At 44.5% G+C, this 18,711-nt stretch overlaps 1 long non-coding RNA gene across 1 annotated transcript; it reads right to left on the bottom strand.

The window, feature by feature from the left end:
* Nucleotides 1-13,067: 13,067 nt before the first annotated feature.
* On the bottom strand, nucleotides 13,068-18,381 carry LOC108349921 (uncharacterized). Its single transcript, XR_015670267.1, has 2 exons — nucleotides 18,105-18,381; nucleotides 13,068-13,522 (listed from the first exon to the last, which is right to left on the bottom strand). It is a non-coding gene; the product is annotated as an uncharacterized LOC108349921 (long non-coding RNA).
* Between the last annotated feature and the right edge of the window lie 330 nt (nucleotides 18,382-18,711).

Raw genomic sequence — 18,711 nt, forward strand, 5'->3', positions numbered from 1 at the left:
GTTCATGTCTTCCAGGATTTTGCTTTATTGTTTTTTGAGACGGGGTCTTATTATCCCAGGCTGGCCCTGAACACCTTATTATTTTGAAGTTGACCTTGAACCTCTATTCTTCCAACCTCTACTTCCTGATGGCTGAGTATTAGCTTGCCGTTCTGTTTGGTTTGGGCTTCTTGGTTTTTGTTTTTGTTCTTTTGTTCTTTTTCTTCTCTAACATGCACATGTAGTGTTTGATTGATCTCTGGTTCAACATGTCTTGAAGTTTTCATTCCTCAGCTTGCTTAGTGATTTCACAATGTTTCCAACAGACTGTGTGTCATTCACAACCTAATGTTTCCAACAGACTGTGTGTCATTCACAACCTAAGGACTGCTAGGGAACCCAGCTTTCAAACGTGGTGCCCAGTGATTTCAGCCTGAAAGGTGATATGTCTGTTTTTCTAGAATCTCCTAGTCTCTGGAATGTGCCCTGGCAAGACTTCCAGTCCAGACTTCTTAGGATCTGACTCACTTGCCTCTGAGACGCAGTCAGAGACACTAAAATGGTAACAAGCCTCTTGGCTCCTTGACTTCAGACGCCTAGATGACTGCTCTGGAGACGAGCACGTATATTAGCCTAGCTAAGCAGACATCTGTCCAGAAGAAGAGGATTGTCCATGTGACACAGGCACCAAGCTCTGGAAAGCCCCTGAAGAACACTGCTCAAGCCCTAAGCAGTGTGACTGTTGGCCAATGGAGCTCAACACTTGTTCATCCATTCAGCATTCCGCTCAGGGAGCACAGGCTAGCTCCCGTGATGACCAAGGACCAGTGACCATGTCAACCAGTAAAGATGGCCGTCTTGTGTACACAAGTACACATGTCCTTGTAGACAAGTAGACATGGGAGTGTGCTTTGTAAAGAGGAAGCAGCAATCAGCCTTACTCTGAGAGCCAGGGAGGGCTTTTTAGAGGAGGGTCAGTTTGAATTGGCTTTGACTAAGGAAGGGTGGGAAGAGAAACTAAAAGCACAAGATACCAAAATCCCACAGAGAAAGGAGACTCTGTGTTCCCAGCACCCCAAGAAATATAATGTGAGTTTGATGGCTTCCTCTGGAGAGCTATGGAGAACTTTTCTGTAGGATCATGGTAACTTGTTTTTCATAGGTTGATCCTGATGACCAGTACAGCTAATATCCGTGACTCCTAGGGCCCTTGTTAATTCTTGTTAATTGTTGCCCCAGACACCATGGGGGGATGGGTTCCATTCAAAGACTCCAGGCTGTGTAAAGATCTACTGGCTTTCAGTATCCAAAAATACTCCCTCAAATAATCCCCCACAGGGTCCTTGTTTCTCTCTCGGTATCTGCAGTGCTCTGGCAATCCTACAGGAACCACACAGATAAAGAATGGATCTGAAAGACACCATTGAAATCCTGATAGGGCGGCCATACCCACCTAATGCCCCAACCTAATAGCCCCAATCCAACTTCACTTATCTTCACCCAACACCCACCAGCTCCACATTGCTTCCTTGTAACTCCTGTTCTCTCTGATGACCTCCCTTCGTGTTAATGCTATTCTTTTCTTTGTTTTAAAAATAAAACCAAAAAAATCAATTTATTAATGTGCAGTGAGAGCTCTGCTTGCCAAGGGGCTCGTGGCAACCAGAGCTGGATGTTCCCTGCAAACAGTCACAAGGGATCTGGCTCTAGGCTGCTAGTTAGAAGGATCTAGAAGCTGCACAGCATCAGAGAACCCACAGTGCTCATTTCCACACAAGCATGCCGTATTCTTGGTCCAGCCTGGAGTCTGACTAGGCTTCTAGTCAGGAGTTGGTCCTACCAACATGAGACAGTAGAATCTTCTTCCACCACCATAACGGCAAAAATTATTAGGGGAAGGAAAACTAAATCTTGTAGGGAAAATAAAATTAAAAAAAAATATTCTACAAACAACTTCCTTAGGCCCAGAATCCTTTGGAGTTATGTCCTGAAATGCCATGCTTCCTATCAAAAATGGTTTGGAACTTTTAAAGGAAGGGCTTTGAAGGTTGGACATTTCTTCCTCCTGGAGGAAGAGGAGAATGTGAAAGTCTGCTCTGAGTCCCTGCCCCTTCCTGCTGTGGTTTGCTCTGGAGTTATCTGCACTTTGATGCTAATTCCACTGCTCCAAGGACAGCTGCCTAGTCACTACTCAGGAATCAGGTGACGTCACCGGAAACAGGGCAGGTACAGGATAGAAAGAGGCCTGTCATTGGAGGAGAAGGAAGGATGGGCGGGAGAGAAGTTTGAAGGAAGAGGAGGAGACTGGAACAGAAAGGAAGAGACAGGCAGGGAGGGAGGGAGGGAGAGAGAGAGAGAGAGAGAGAGAGAGAGAGAGAGAGAGAGAGAGAGAGAGAGAGAGAGAAGAAGAAGAAGAAGAAGAAGAAGAAGAAGAAGAAGAAGAAGAAGAAGAAGAAGAAGAAGAAGAAGAAGAAGAAGAAGAAGAAGAAGAAGAGCCGGGCTTTGTATGTTTAAGTGGGCAATTATATCTTATCAATTGGGTCAAAGATTATTTTTTGTGTTGTGTGTTCTTTTATGTGACAGTTTGAGTGTAAGAAAGTGTGCAGGGGCAGGAGACAATGGGCCACTGCAGAGTTGGGGTGTGTTTCCACCAAGATATCTATCAGATATCTTGGGACACGGAGGCGCAGAACTAGTGGGGTAAAAGACAACTATACCGTTTTTTATTTTTATATTTTCACAACAACACTTTCCTTCGTCCTTGTTTCTTGGCTCTTGTCAGGTAATTCTCTCACCACCTCTGAGTGATGTCATCCAGGCCCATAGCACATAAGAGAACAGAGCAGGCTGGCTCCAGGGTAGAGGAACGTGGGAAACGGTTGGGCAGAAGCGTCTTAGCGCATGCAGCAATAGAGAGTGGGTCAGCAAGACTGCTGAGGTACTTTTCGTCAAAGGTGGTCACCAGAGAAGCATGTCCCCAAGGAAAAGGCTGCCTTTGCATCCTAGTCACATCCAGTGGTTCCTAGCCACCGGAAGCATGACCCTACGGAGGTGGTAATGGATCGTGGAGCACAGTAGCTGGGCCTTTCGTCAATTAAGTTCCTTGTTCACAAAACTTATAGGTACTTGGTCCCTGAAAGACAGATTTCAATAAACCTTCCCCGAATGAAAATGAACGAATAAATGAGTGAACAAATGAACGACTACTGGTACTGGTATGACTACTGAAATAGCACGGCAATCTCAGTTTCAAGCCTTCAGAAACAAGCCTTTGAAACAGATCATTCTGGAAATATGCTTTATTTTCAAGTTTATACTTTCAGGCTGAGTTTTTTGGACCCTTGGAGGGAGGTGTTTCAAGTTAGGGCAATGTTCCCGAGTCATAGTGGCTATAAGTTGAGTAGCGTAAGAGATGTGGGCACAGAGGGATCCTGTGCTCTAGTCCTGGGCACATGCCATGCATGCATGCTATTGGCTATTTCTCCAAGTCAACCCAACCGCGGACTGTCTCGTGATTGCCTATGGGTGACGGAAGGAGATGAGAGGACTAGTGAGTGAAGATACAGATGTGGGAGCAGATGTGCTTTAGCAAGTAGACAGAGGTCCAGAGAAGGCAGTTAGTGAAAGCATATCAGAGATATCCAGTGATTAGGGAAGGGATATAAACCATGGGGTCTCATCCGCGTGACTTCTCATCAAGTGTTCAGTGAACACAGCCAGACTCTGAAGTGACCAGTCAGTCCAGCTACTTCACTGGGGAAAACGCAGGCAGCTTTGCAGTTTGAAGTACAGTGTCCCAACAGAATCTATCAATCTACTCAGGACGCTCAGAACCATGGCCCTCAAGATGTCTGAAATGCCTGAGCCAAGTTGGCCAAGGCCTTAGGAAACATTGCACGCAGCTGAGAACAATGCGTGTTGGCAGAACCTGTTGGTTGTATTGTGTGTACGGCCCAGTTCAGTCGCAGAGAACCACAGACAAGCTGTCTGGAAACGAGAGAACTATCGAGAGCACTCAGGAATGAGTGTGTCATCCTGAATCCCTGAAGTTTCATCTAGTCACATTGGACTGAGTACCAATATCAAAAGACTCAAGAAGACCTGGGTTCAAAGCCAGATTCATCAAGTCAGCTCATGGCCTTGAGCTGTTCAATGAACTATGACCTTTCCATCTGTAAAATGACCTTGGGAAGCTTTCTCTCTGCTTGTTATTAAGATTTCAGGCATCACACTCCAAAGAGCCCAATATTAGGCATACAGGTATTCAACCAATAACACCTATTATGACAAAGACTATTTTTATGTTATCATTATTATTGTTCACAGATGATGTAAACTAGACTTGGTTTTGACATTTACTATTTTGTGTTAGCCAGATTATCTAGCCTCTGTGGACCTCATTTTTCTTATATTGAAATTAGAGAAAATATTACTTAACCTGGCATGGTATTATACGAATCAGAGTTAATCTCAGAAAGCGCCTAATTATGGGCCTGGATCAAAGTAGTCCTCAGTAAAGGCCGTCTATGATCAAAGCAAGCAAGAAAAGTTATTGATGTTGGTTCCTATAAATCAATTATTTCTAAGCATCATGAGCCCCCTGAATTATTCCGTGGAAGATAAATTCTCTTTTAAATCTAGTTGCTCTTTTCTGAGGAACCTGTGGGCTGAGGCTGAGGCTGGCCGGAGCCTCCTTCACACTCCCCTTCCCTGGGATCCTCCTCCCTCTGTGCACTTTCCAGGGAGACATTTCCCAGCCAGCCCCAGGTCCCCTGAGGAGAGCTGGAGCAACAGGCCACTGTTCTTAAAACTGCTGCTGAATTTTCAGACCATGAGAGTCCCATCTCGCTTCATTCTGGGCTGGCCCATCCCCAAGAGGAACTCGTGCCAGGAGGTGGAGGAGGTTATAAAACCATTTTGTATCCATCCTGTTTTTAATTGATTTCACAGCAGGGGAAGAAAAATCGAAATCTTTCCTTGTAACCTTTCCATGAGGGAGGCCTCCTCTGGTCAGGAAACCCAGCTGGGGAGAGCTGGGCTCCAAATGTGTGCTCTCAGTTTTCTTCCCCAGTCTGGAAACCCCTCTCTGCCAGTGTCCTATGCGTGCCAATGATTTCTACGGGTTCTCTGGGGAACCGCTTTGCACACTAGCTCCTGGCAGAGGAAGCCCTGCCTCTGTCCACACCTGAGCCAATCTGGTCTCCATCTAAGGTTTATCCACAGGTCTGCTGGAGCACTAAGTGCCTTAGCTCTGGATTCTGTTCCTGTTGGCTCAAACCCACAGTGAATGCCTGTAGGAACCCAAAGTCTCTGGAGGCTTTTGTGGATTTTTGGGTGGGGGCAGAGATAATTACCTTTGGTCTCAAATTTTCTGCATCTTGGGGCAGGAACTTGGCCCACAAAATGATGTGTGGAGTCTTTTGTGTGGAGTAAGAGGTTGGAAAGAGTCACCACGTGACTCGCCACAAAGAAAACAATGGAAACATGTGTGCTTGATTCTGTTCTTAAAAGATGGTTCCACCATGCAGCCTTGAGTGAGGGAATGGGTGGTTTCCCTGCATTTGCTAACTACATGCTAATATTACCATTACCTCTAGAGAAAAAGTTAGGTTATGGGGGACCCAGGGTACACAGACTGACTGTGTATCACCCAATCCTCTTGAATCTTGCACTGTTTTTACACATATATTACATTACACTTATGTCCAATATATTGCCATATCCTATATACTATCTCCTTTAATTTGTCTAAAATGGCTTCTCGAACACTTTTACTGCTTAGCCCATCCTTGAGGGCTAATTTCAAAATGCCTTAGCTACTTGGAAGGTTGAGAGACTAGGTGACCTTTTCACCTGAGCCCAGAGGTTTAGACTAGCATGGGCAACACAGCACAAATTCTGTCTCTAAAAGAAAAATTAATAATAATAATTAACTATTATTGTTGTTTTGTCTTCTTTTTCCTAATTACTCGAGCCTCAACAGTCCCCTTTGCCCTATGTAAGCTCTGACAGGATTTCCAGTCAGTCTTGCTATGGTTGGGCACGCTCACAAAGAGTATCCAGCATTTGTTGCTTCCTCATGGGTGAAGACTCACAGCATGTGGCCCAGTCAGAGAATGAGGTATAAGGGCACCTGAGACAAGTCTAGGGAAAGGTGCAGCTATCACAAAATGTCCTTTAGAATTGAGTCAAGCCCCTCCCATCACTCTCATTGCTCCGTGACCAGTGGGAATTTCAGCTGTAAGAAGCTGCTTGTCAGTGAGCCCATTACTGTCTTGCCTCTTGCCTCCGTTGCTGAGAGAGCTTTTCCTGGAGATGCATGTCAGACCATTAGATATGATAGGAACATGTAACTCTGGACCACTGTGCATTAGGTGTCTGAGCAAGACTTGAACAGCTCATTTTCTTCACTTAAAGCACAGTAAGAAAAAAAAAAAAAAACAAAGCTTGAGGTGCATATTCTTGCCCAAACTTTGAAGACATTTGAGGAAGCAAATAGGAGGAAACCTTCAAGGAGGCAGTGTTGGCACAGAAGGAAAGGGTGAGGCTCCTGACAGCAAAAGGCCCTCATTAAGAAGTCGTCTCCAGTCTCCCGGGGTTGGGGATTTAGCTCAGCGGTAGAGCGCTTGCCTAGAGAGCCCAGGACACTCCTCCCATCTTTCTTTGACAACGAAACCCCCAAAGAGTACCCTGTTCTGCCACTGAGGTACTCCACCATATGCCTTGGGAGGGACTGGGAGGTCTTAGTTCCAGAAGACCCTCTAGAGCAGTGGTCTTAGCTTTCCTAGTGCTGTGGTACTTTAATACAGCTCCTCAGGTCGTGGTGACCCCAACCACAAAATCATTTTTGTTGCTATTTCATAACTGTAATTTTGCTACTGTTCCAAATCATACTGTAAATATCTGTGTTTTCTGATGATCTTAGGTGACCCCTGTGAAAGAATTGTTCAACCTCCAAAGGGTTCCAATGTAGGAAGTCTATCTCCAAGGGACAAAGATTCTAGTTTTGTAGACAGACTCTTTTGCCACCAGTCCTCATTCTGGGAGCTCTGCCTTTCTTCCAACCAAAACCTAGATATCTGTGTCCCCCAGACTAAAATGAAGTTGCCTTTCTTTGTTGTTCAAACTCCCACTTGTCTGGATTGGTGGGACAACTAGTCTACCAGCCAGCGTCTTCCTCTACTACTCCCAGGAGTCTCTGAGGCACTAGCCCAAGTGGGCACTTGTATTTTTCCATTGTTCTCATAGCCTCAAATTCAATTCTAACTCATTTCTCCAGGATGTGATTTGCCCATCCACACAGTCGCTGAATGGGGAAGTCACTAGAAGCCTAAGGAGGCTAGGAGGTAATGCTTTCTGAGCATTCTAGAAGAATATTCATTGTTACCTGGGGTTTGGAGATCCTCAAAGTCCAACCTCTCTGGCTGCCCCTACCTCAGTAGAAATCCTTATTATAGGTCAGCTATCATAGAGTCTAGTCCATTGTGGTTTGAGTAGGATGTTATCCACTCCCCACGCCCCATGCCCCACCTCCAAACCCACAAAAGCTCATGTATTGAAAGCTTGTCTTCCAGCTGGTGGCCACCATACTCTAAGCACAACTGCTGGTCACTGTGTCTGTACCTTCTGAGTACTGGGATTACAGGTGTTAGCCACTGTTCTTAGTTTGCCTTTCTCCATCTTGTTTTTAAGGTTTGAGCCAGATCTCATTACCAACTCAAGCAACTCCAGATCTCAAAATCTCCTGCCTTAGCTTTCGGCTTCCTGTGTAGTGGGCTTAGAAGCATGTTACAACACCTAGAATTTGTAAAAGCAGAGGACCAAGGCAAAAGAAGCACTCAGAAAAGGACATGGGATGGTGGGAGATAGGTCAGGTAGATACTACACAGCCAGCTTTGAAGGGACAACAGGCCAAGGAATCTGAGTAGCCTTAGAAATGGAGAAAACCATCTTTAGCGTACCTTAACTATAACCTTGTGAGAGCCATATTAAAGGTCTGACCTGCATCGCTACATGGATACAGTCATGATTATCCAGAGAGTCCCTGTTACTTCATTGCAGCAGCAAATAGATAACTAATACCGGGATACCAATGGTCCAGGGTGAGTCTTAGCTTGAGAGGCTCTTCCTGTCTCACTCTGCCTCTGCCATGTCACTCACACACCGCAGCTGCCACACTCTGGTGTACCATGTCACCATTTTATTCTAAGACCAAGTTGTGTTATTTTGGTGTAACCATATTGTTTATCCTGGTGACTTACTAGTAGGCAAGACACTCTCCGTCCCAGAATGAAAGTGCCCATCTCTGGAAACCTAAATGACAGCTCTCTTTGCCAAGAACCCCAACTACAGCCCTAGCTCCCTTGGCTAAAATAACACATACTTGGTATCCTCTCATGATGGTGCCTCTCAAGAGGGCACTTGATGCCCTGAAAGGCACCTCAGTTGTGGATGCTTCTCCACTCCACCTTCTCTGTATTCCAGTCACCATTATGAAGGAGAAGACCAGGCCCCCACTTGCTCCACTGACACCTATCTCACCTCCAGTCCAGGTTTCAGAACTAGGGTTGGAGGAAGGATCTTTCTAGAGCCTAGTCACCCTCCTCCTGCTTATAAGTATTCAATGGCCCCCACTGCTGTTCAGATAAAATACAAAACCCTTACAAGGTCTCCAACCAAGGCCCCTGATTCACCAAGTGCCCAAACCTCTGGCTCGTTTCCCACATGGAGAACCAGTGCCCAGGTAGTTCTGGCAAAAGGATATATGTAAAGTCTTGGAGGTGTGGTGCAGTGGGATGGGCTATGCAAAGCAGATCCTCTTGGTTCTGTGGCATCAAGTAGGTAGGATATAGTCGAGGCTGTCCTGGATCAAATTGTGTTACTCCAGCCCAGCAAAGGTCATATGTTAAAATCTTACCCAGTCTATGCACGTATGACCTCCATTGGGAGTGTTCTGGCCGATCGTGAGTGCATTGGGGCCCAACGCAGTCATCGGGATTCTTAAAAGTAGGAGTGAAGAGCAGATGTAATCAGTTAGATGATGTCATTCTGGAGAAGAGTGAGCTACTAATATAATGTGACTGGTGTCCTTATAAAAGAGAAACGTGGATACAGGCACACATACTAGGAGTGTGCCACATGCAGACTGAGTTTACAGTATACAAGCCAAGAACTAGCAGAGCTAGGAGAGAGGCCAGATACATGCGCCCCACCCCCACCCCAGCACACCCCACCCTACCAGCACCCCACCTACAGAGGGAGTGCGCCACAGCCACCCTGAGTCTCAGAACTGCAGGGCAGTATGTTTCCGTTGCACTAAGGTGTTTGATTACTGGCCTGTTGTTATAGCAACACAAGTAAACAAACAGTGGCCTCACTACTTTCTCATTGGCTTCAGCTTCTCTACGTTTTGATACTAGTAGAGGCATAGAGTTCTATGGGTATAAATGTATATGTCAAAGTGTCGATCTGTGTGAGCAGCAGTCCATAGAGATTATTAAGTAACAATTGAGAGTACCAAAGTGGGCTGCTACAAACTCATTCAGAATGGCACACTAGCCAGCATGCCCCCACGGGCTGCTTTTGTTATCCTCCCCTTCAGACATGACGATGAGGGCTCCAGAACTCAATATCCTCTAAACATTAAGCTTCCCAATGAGAACAAAGCACAGCTTTAATCTCGTTGCTTGAATGTCTTTCTCCCACCATTTATTCAAGCTCTGTGTTCTTTTAATTAAAACCAAAATGGGCTAGACTCCTTGCAACTAGTTAAAGAGAGATGAAGCCAGCCTTAGCACGGCAAATCCTTGCTTGAGAAAAGAGTTTTCCAGAGACCCCAGGCAGTCACCCATAACTCCCTAGCCAAGTGAGCTCTTTCCAGCTGGGGAGGCAGCAGGCTCATCCCTGGCTGAGTTTTCAGGGTTGAGCTCCTGGGCTCCAACTGAAGTTCCTTTTTAGATGGGCAAGGGCACAGCATAGAAAGCTAACTCGAGGGCTAGAGATAGGCTTGCTTCCAGAGTCCCAAGCCCTCAGGGGAAGCCACAGGCCCTGTGACACTCAAGGATGTGTGCTGGCTTTGTGTGAAGACCCAGCAGGGGAGATGGAGAGGAAATTGGAGCCGGAGGAACTAAAAGGAACTAGAAAGAAATCAAAAAGGTAGAAGGGAGCATACCAGAGGATGGAAAGAGGCATCAGCTTTCAGATCCTGTGTCCTCTGATCAGGCAAGAGAGACTGTCTTTAGGATCCTCAAAGTAGACTTTGCTGACACATTCACCCACCCACAGGTGGCTTGTATTTCAGTAAGGTGAGATTTCCACATGGAAGGATCTAGAAGTGCCATGTAAGGGCTTGGGTGATTGTCAATCCACCTCTTTGGGAAAGCTCACCGTGTATCTGTTGGCTTAATCTGTGCAGTAGCATTGAGACGTGTATGCAAGGTTATTGTTATCTCTCTATTTTAGAAGAGGAAACCGAGCCACAGAACAGCCGTGTAATCTGTTCACTGTCCTAAAGCTGGTAAACGGGAGAGAAAGAGTTTGAACCCAATCTGTCTGACTCAGAGACCACATTTTTCCATTGTGTACCACCCCAGCTTCTGAAATGAAAACCAGTACAGTGCAAACTTTACCACCGTGGCTGCCTCAGCCATGCACAGCTCTCTAATTGGGGATTTTAGGCTGAGCGTTTGTTTTGAAGATAATTAATGAGAAACATTCAGAACCTTGGCCTCTGAGCACCTCCCAGTGTCCTCCAGTTGGGCTTAGTAACAATTACTCTTGATGCACTGTGCCTTCCCAACCCAACATACACACACACACACACACACACACACACACACACACACACACACACACAAGCCTGAGGTGGCACGCAAGTCAATAAGGTAGATTCTGCCTCCTGCAATTCAGCCTCCTTACTTTAATACAACCTTTCAAAGCAGGTCCTCTAACTAACTGGTGGTGCCGTTCATCAACTATCATTATTTAACCACAACTACAATACGATAGATAGGAAATCTAGCCTGCTTTGTCATTTGAATTTGCAGACCCCTTTCTTCCAGGAAAATACTATCTAAGCTTCTAAAAAAAAAAATCAGTGAAGTTACATAATGGTGTTAGTAACAAAAACAACCATGGCAACTGCTTCAAAAGCAACCAGTCTTCTCTCAGGCAGTTGTTATGGGTTGGAACCGAAGACTACCTCTGCAAATTGCCTGCTTCCTGTTATGTCGAGAACACCATGACACAAGAGGGATAGGGGTCGGATTGTTATTGTAAAGTCAAAGTGTCTTTGCCCCGCCATTGCTATCGTCATCATCTCAAACTCGGCAAGCAAGGAAAGTTCCCAAACACCAAAGAAGACAATAGAAAAGCAAACCTATAACACGGAGCAGATGCTTCAAACGACTGGTTCACAGGGATGTGGCGGGCATAGGTGCAGAGCCTTAAGATCCCAAGGCTGTGCCTTGGGCTGCAAGGTAGAGGAACCAGAACTGATCTTGGTGAATAAAGCTACAAGGCAGGTGGGGCTGTCCCCTCCATAGAAAGACGGCAGATGGGGCTGTCCCCTCCATGCAAAGACCAGCAAATAAGGACCAGAAGAACTCTGTCCACTGGTGGAAGGCGGTGGCAGGAAGTTGACTGTCTGCCTGATGCCGTGGGTGGCAGAAGAGGAGACCTCCAGAAATCAAACTCCCAAAATTGTGCCATGTGTGGGAGTTCGACAAAGTTCCCTCTAACCGTAACTGAAGAAAGTTATAGTCAAAAAATAAACATTAAAATTATCTAAGAATGGAGCCAGCAGAAAGAGTGAAAACCAAGTCACGAAGACAGGCCCGTGGGACTCTGCAGGAAGTGGTTCCTACTGCAGATGCGCCCAAGATGAAATCCTTCTCACCACATGGAAATACAGTCAAAGAGGACGAATCAGTAGCGTGTACTGTCCATAAACTATACCTAGTGTAACAGTGTGAAGGGGTTTCCAATAGGGATCGTTAAAACATTCGAAACCAGAGGGGAAGAAAGGCGTTATCAGAACAGTAGGAAAAAGGCATTCGAATGCAAGAACACACAACCACCACAAGGTACAGTTGAAAAGACATCAGCAAATGAGTGGGGAATGTAAGTACGGTGCAGTGGTTGGGACAAAACTAATGGAGAGGAACAAATTTCCTACACAAAAGCAGCTTCACAAAAATATGAAGAACCTCCGAATATAGTAAGAAATGTTTAAGACGTGTTTGAGAGGAAATTGTCTGAATGCTACTTAGAAATGCAAAGGGACAGTTGAAGCAAAGGTGAAAATACAAGCTTACTTCATGTACAGGTAGGTATGGGATCAGAAAAAGATTAAATCACCCCCGAGGGAGCCTGTACATGGAATTTTAAAAATTATCAACAGAAGGTCCTTTTAATTGAACAAGACTTTTAACTTACTGCAGGAAAGATAGAGAAAACAATTAAGGAGAACTCGCCATACTAGACATTAATTTACAATAAGTCACAATCATTAAAGGAAGTTACTCAAAGCAAAACACTATTAATCTGGAATCTGCACCCAGCACCTGGCAAATAAGCCAGGCGGAGTTGTCTCTAGGCAGTTTTTCAAGGGAAGAAATGAAAGGAAACAACCTTTAAAAACAGACGCAAACTGTAGCAGACAGGATCTGGGTCTGTCCATAGTGGTAAAGTTGGGCAGTAAATGTGTGAAATACAGAATCTGTAAGTTAAGCTTAAAAAAAAAAAGGTCTTTGGACCATCTAAACTTCTTGGCAACAACGTGTGTTACATGCATGTATCATGTGTGGCAATAATTCACGCAAGGTTTATGTGTATGTGTCACATGTGACAAGGGTAGCATGAAGGGAGGAAGAAGTAGTAATACACAGGCTGTGGGGGGGGAATATATTTTCTGAAGATAACGTTTCTGACAAGTTAAACTTTCTTATTATGGCAACCACTACAAAAATAAGTTTAAAAGGGAAAAAGTTATGACCAATAAGCTAAGAGGGGAGAAAGTGTCAACGAGGGGTGCAGAGGGTACCTGTAAGAGAATGGAGGACAAGGGATGTGAAGAAGGACGCCAAGAGTCTGATCAAGGCGACAATTTTATTTTTCCCCAAGGCTGAATTTATACCATAACAGGGGTAACAGAGGGAGGAGGGAAGTGTGAAACATTTATGCAGGCCAAGGACACGGTATTCGTGTGGTCAGGGAATCAGCTGATGTTGACAGGATGTCAGAAAGGTCACAGGTTTGCCATATCTAATAGCAGGATGTTGGTTTCTCAGAAAGGTGACAGGTCATCACATTGGGTATCTTGACGTCAGATGTACTTCTCAGCAAGAGAACTTTATCATATTATTATTTATCTTGACCACCAGATTTGTATTAGTCTTCTGCAGCTGGCTGGGGATTTTCCATGAACCCAGTCATACTTAATTCTAACCATAATAATATCATTAATAATGGAGGGTTTCAAGGGCATCGCTCCCAACAAGAAAGAGTAGAACATGTTTTTCGGTCAATGAATCCAAAATCGGACCTTAAAAATCAAAGAGAGAACGAAGACCGATTGGAGCCATTAGAAAGCAAATAGCACGCTATTGTGTTTTAACCTGATTATGTCAATAATCTTATTAACTGTAAATGACCAAACTCTGGAAAGACAGACACTGCGGAAAAGTTAAGGAAGGTGTGCTGAAAAAGCAGTAATTGTAGGAAAACCACTGGGGCTGTATCCATCACCGTCAGGTGGAAGGGCTTTAAGATGATGGTTTTCACTAAAGACAAAGGAAACATTTCACTACGGGGCGGTCAACTGGCCACAAAGAGGACAATCCTGCCAGCGTACACAGTTGTCCACCGGTGTCTGTGGGCACTGTTTCTAGTGTCTCCCTGTGACACCGAAGTGTGGCTGTTCAAAGCCCCCTGTAGAATACGAGCTATACTTAAGCCTGTGTGCTCTAGATTACCTCTAGGTTCATTGTAATTGCCAACTCGACACAGCCAGGAAAACAACCTTGCCTGTTCTGTGCAGATGTAGTTTTTCAGACATTTCTGATCTGTGGTTGGGTGAACGCACAGATGTATAACAACCCTTGGATTCTGAGGGCTGTTTACCCGAAGTCAGAACTTTAAAAAGAGACCAGTGAGGATCTGAGGCCATGACTCTGCGGTAGAGCGTTTCTGGCATGGGTGAGGCCCTGTGTGCAATCTCCAGTACTGGGAAGGGAAGAGTGAAACAAAAACAAAGAGGAGAGAGGAAACGCAAAACTCTGACACTTGCTCAGTGATTTACAGGACAAATGGAAAACCAGGGGCAACACCAAGTGCTGACCACACCTAACTTAACACATGGCTTCCTACTGACTAAACACTAGGATGCCAATCGTACTCGTCATAAACCAAGCCTCAATATATACACTGTTTAACAGAAACAATATAAGAACTGTTTAACAGAAACAGTTCTTATTGCATTTCTTAATAAATAATAAACAATGAATAAAGGAATAAATCAGAATTCAGCAATCAAAACCACATATCTGTAGAAGGTCTACATATTTAGAAATTGGAGGGCTAGGGCGATGGCTCTGTGCTTAAGATCACTGGCTGCTCATTCGGGAGATCTAGGTTAGATTATAGCACCTATAGGCGTGGATCACAGCCATTGCAACTCCATTTCCAGGAAATTCAATGCTCTCTTGGTCTCCATGGGCACCAAGCATGCATATGATTCATGGACACGATGCAGACAAAACACCCATACACATGAATAAAATCAAATCTTTATATAAGTAAGTCTTTAGATATCAAGAAGAACACTTTAGGGGCTGGAGAGATGGCTCAGTGGTTAAGAGCACCAATTGCTCTTCCAGAGGTCCTGAGTTCAAATCCCAGCAACCACATGGTGGCTCAAAACCATCTGTAGGGGTTGGGGATTTAGCTCAGTGGTAAAGCGCTTGCCTAGCAAGCGCAAGGCCCTGGGTTCGGTCCCCAGCTCCGAAAAAAAGAAAAGAAAAAAAAAAACATCTGTAATGAGATCTGATGCCCTCTTCTGGTGTGTCAGAAGACAGTGACAGTATACTCACATACATGAAATAAATAAATAAATCTTTTTTAAAAAAGTTTTTAAATGTTTACCTGAGAAAAGAAAAATAGGGGGGAACTCTCAAATAGAAAGCCCAAACTTCCATTTCAAGAAGTTGCTGGGTTGGGGGGTAAACACGGAAGAAACAAACTTTAACCAAAATAGAGTAAATCTATACATTGATTATAATTAAAATTACTGGACAAGGGGAAGAATAACTAAAATTTCTGGAAGAAGACACAATGTCTATAAAACCTACAGAAATCAGTCTCTGGGGTGGTCTCCCCTCCCACTTTTCAGGAACATATTTTATTCATTGACAATTTTCATACATATATACACTGTATCTTTATTCTATACAGCTCAGTTTTCTCAGGACACACTTGTAGCTTATAGTTTTTGCTACCCCTTAAGTTCCGGGCAGACCACGATCTCAGCCCAGACCCACCCAGGTTCCCTGGGATTGAGGATGAAACACACACACACACACACACACACACACACACACTCACACACACATTCACACACATACTCTCACACACACACACTCACACACATACACACACTCTCACACACATTCACACACATACTCTCACACACACTCACACACTCACACACATACACACACTCTCACACACATACACACACACTCTCACACACACTCTCACACACACACTCACACACACTCACACACATACACACACTCACACACATTCACACACATACTCTCACACACACACACTCACACACACACTCTCACACACATTCACACACATACTCTCACACACACACACTCACATACACACTCACACACATACACACACACTCTCACACACACTCACACACATATACACACACTCACACACATTCACACACACACACACACACACACACACACACACACACACTAGCTTATTTTCATATGCTTTAGCTCAATGGCTGGGCTCTTCTAAACCATCCTCAGCTATTGCACCTTCTTTTCCAGCTAAGCACCTTAAATCTGCCCTCAGGATACCCCCAGGCCCAGTCTGGGAAGTGGCTAATGGCCACTTCAGCCAAGATCTCACATGGCTAGTGACTCTTTCTCTCTCCAAAGCATGTTGAATTCTTTCTCTCCTCCCTTGTGTTTGCTAGCCTGCCTGCGGGAAAACTGGAAGGTACCAGGCACACATATGTGGTAGCCATACACACAAGCATGCAAAAACTCATACAAATATAATAAAGGTTAAAGATGATCTTTTTGTTTTTCAATACAGACTTTCTCTGTATATCCATTGCTGTCCTGGAACTCACTCTATAGACCAGGCTGGCCTCAGACTTATCGAGATCCACTTGCCTCTGCATCCTGAGTGCTGGGATTAAAGGTACACACCATCACTGTCTGGCAAAGCTTCTCTGGCAACAGCCCTAATTTACAGGAATAACCGTGTGTGTGTGTATCTGTGTGGGTGGGTGGGTGGAGAGGCAACTACTTTGACAACATATCCATTTCATAATAGTAGTAGGTTTATCTGCTTAGCGGTTATGACCCTCTCAGCTATGGGCGTTTGGACACATTTACAGTGCAGGGATAAATTTCCTCCTGTAGAATGACAAAGCCAGTTCAGTCAGTCAACAGGGTCTCAAGGGAGGGACTGAGGATTAAAGAGAGAGAGAAAGAAAGAAAAAAACATTATATAGTATGACCGCAGCGAATACTGAAGCAGGCTTATTTCTTTCCAGTCTGCTTTTATATCACTCTAACATGTGAAGAGTAGGGTCAGTTCTAGGTCAAAGACAAAGTAGTGGAAGAGCAGAGAAGGCATAAACAAAGGTCCCAGGATTGCTGAACTCAGGGACTTAACAAGATGATTAAGATACGAAGAACACATTCCTCAGCTGTATCATCTTGAGCCTTGTCCTAGCCCAATGTCAAATTCTTGCCAATATCCTTGAAGTGGCACCAAGAGAAGGCCTAAAATACAAACTTTTAAAAAGTCTGTTGGTTACCCCAATAACAGTCCTGCCACCATTGCTCTGGTATATACATTTTGATGAGAAGGTCAGTATTATAGTATACAGAGTTCAGTTTTGGGTGAAACCATTCATGATCTCTGACACCTTCTTAACCAATAACTCATAAGGACATATCCCATGGTGGGCACTAGAATTTTCATCTAAGCCCTGTCTTCTAGGGAAAGGCATATCAATACATGGCATTTCCTTTCAAAATTCTTTTTTAAAGTATTCTCTAAAATTAGTTTGCCAATTAGGGAACTTATTAAACTGTTCATTTCTGTTCATGATTAGTAGGGTCTAATCATGGTCACGATGGTAGCCTATGCCATGAAAGAAAAACAAAAGAATTTCTTGTCAACACACCTCCTCGAAAAGAATTGCTGCTGCTAATCTTTGGGTGGAAGAGAAATGACATTAGAGGGAGGTTTGAGATGTAACGGCAGAAGGAAACACATATCTATGTTAGTGGAAACAATCCCTCATCAGATTTTAAAGCATCCGTGGCTATTGAAAATAAAAAAAACCCATAAACTATATAGTGGATATGAAGGAAGGCAAATGGACGGATAGAATTCGAAGGGGCTTGTATTTCACTTGAAGTGGTGGAATTGCACCTATTGATAGAGTGTGATGGTTTAGGGATGCACATTGCAACCCCGAGGGCAGCACTGAGCGTTAACAGATAAACTGAAATGAAACACTAACTATCCAAAGATGGGTTAATCAAGCGTCATGCTGAATAGTCACATAATCCAAAAAAAAAAGTAGAAAGTAGAGGAATAAAAGTTGGAACGGAAAACAGAACTCAGGAAATCTACTTTTAACGTAAGGACAAAAGATAAGGCATATACCCTGAGCTGAAAGGGCCATGCTACCAAAGTGGGGTTCAGAGAGGGGAATATTTCAGAGATAGTGAGGGGCATTTCGTAATTCGGGGTTCATTTCAACAAGAAGACACAGCATATTAAAAACACATTCATGAAAAATGCGTGAAAATGGAGGCAAAGGGACCTAAAGAGGAAGTGGACAAATCTCTTACCACAGAGCAGACTGCAACACCCTCAGTTGTTAAAAGGGAAAACAGAGGACTGGAAAGACAGCTCTGTTCCACTCACAAACACCATTCGAAGATGGCAATGGCCGTTCCATCCAGAAGAAACCGGGTGGCTCTGCCAATCGGCCCGAGTACACAGAGGCAAGAAGCTGAGGGGATATCACAAGAAGTTTCTTTCGTGCGTTTCTCCCTGTGAAGTCTGAGGAAGGCAAACACCACAGTGTTGTCAACAAAGACCAACATCAGCAAAGAGTGCCAAGGTGAGCCAATCCCAGAGCACTGAGGGGTATTTATATCCTTTCCAACATCATGTGTCCTCTCAAGTGTCCGCTCCAACAGAACATTGCCTTTCCTAGGCAGCTTCCAGAAAAACACCACATGTCTGTTCTCAGCAAAACATCCTCTCATAAGGCAGTTTCCAGAAAAACACCACATGACACATCTGAGTGTCCAAAGAAACCAGACATTTCTACTTCGCGGGTTCAGTTCTCAGGATCTACCTGGTGGCTCTCAGCCCTCTGTGACTCCAGTAACTCCAGTTCTAGGGGATCCAATGCCCTCTCTTGGTCTCAGCTGGCACCAGGCACACGCA

The sequence above is a fragment of the Rattus norvegicus genome, chromosome 2 (assembly GCF_021556685.1).
Source record: "Rattus norvegicus strain SHRSP/BbbUtx chromosome 2, alternate assembly SHRSP_T2T, whole genome shotgun sequence".
NCBI lineage: Eukaryota > Metazoa > Chordata > Mammalia > Rodentia > Muridae > Rattus > Rattus norvegicus.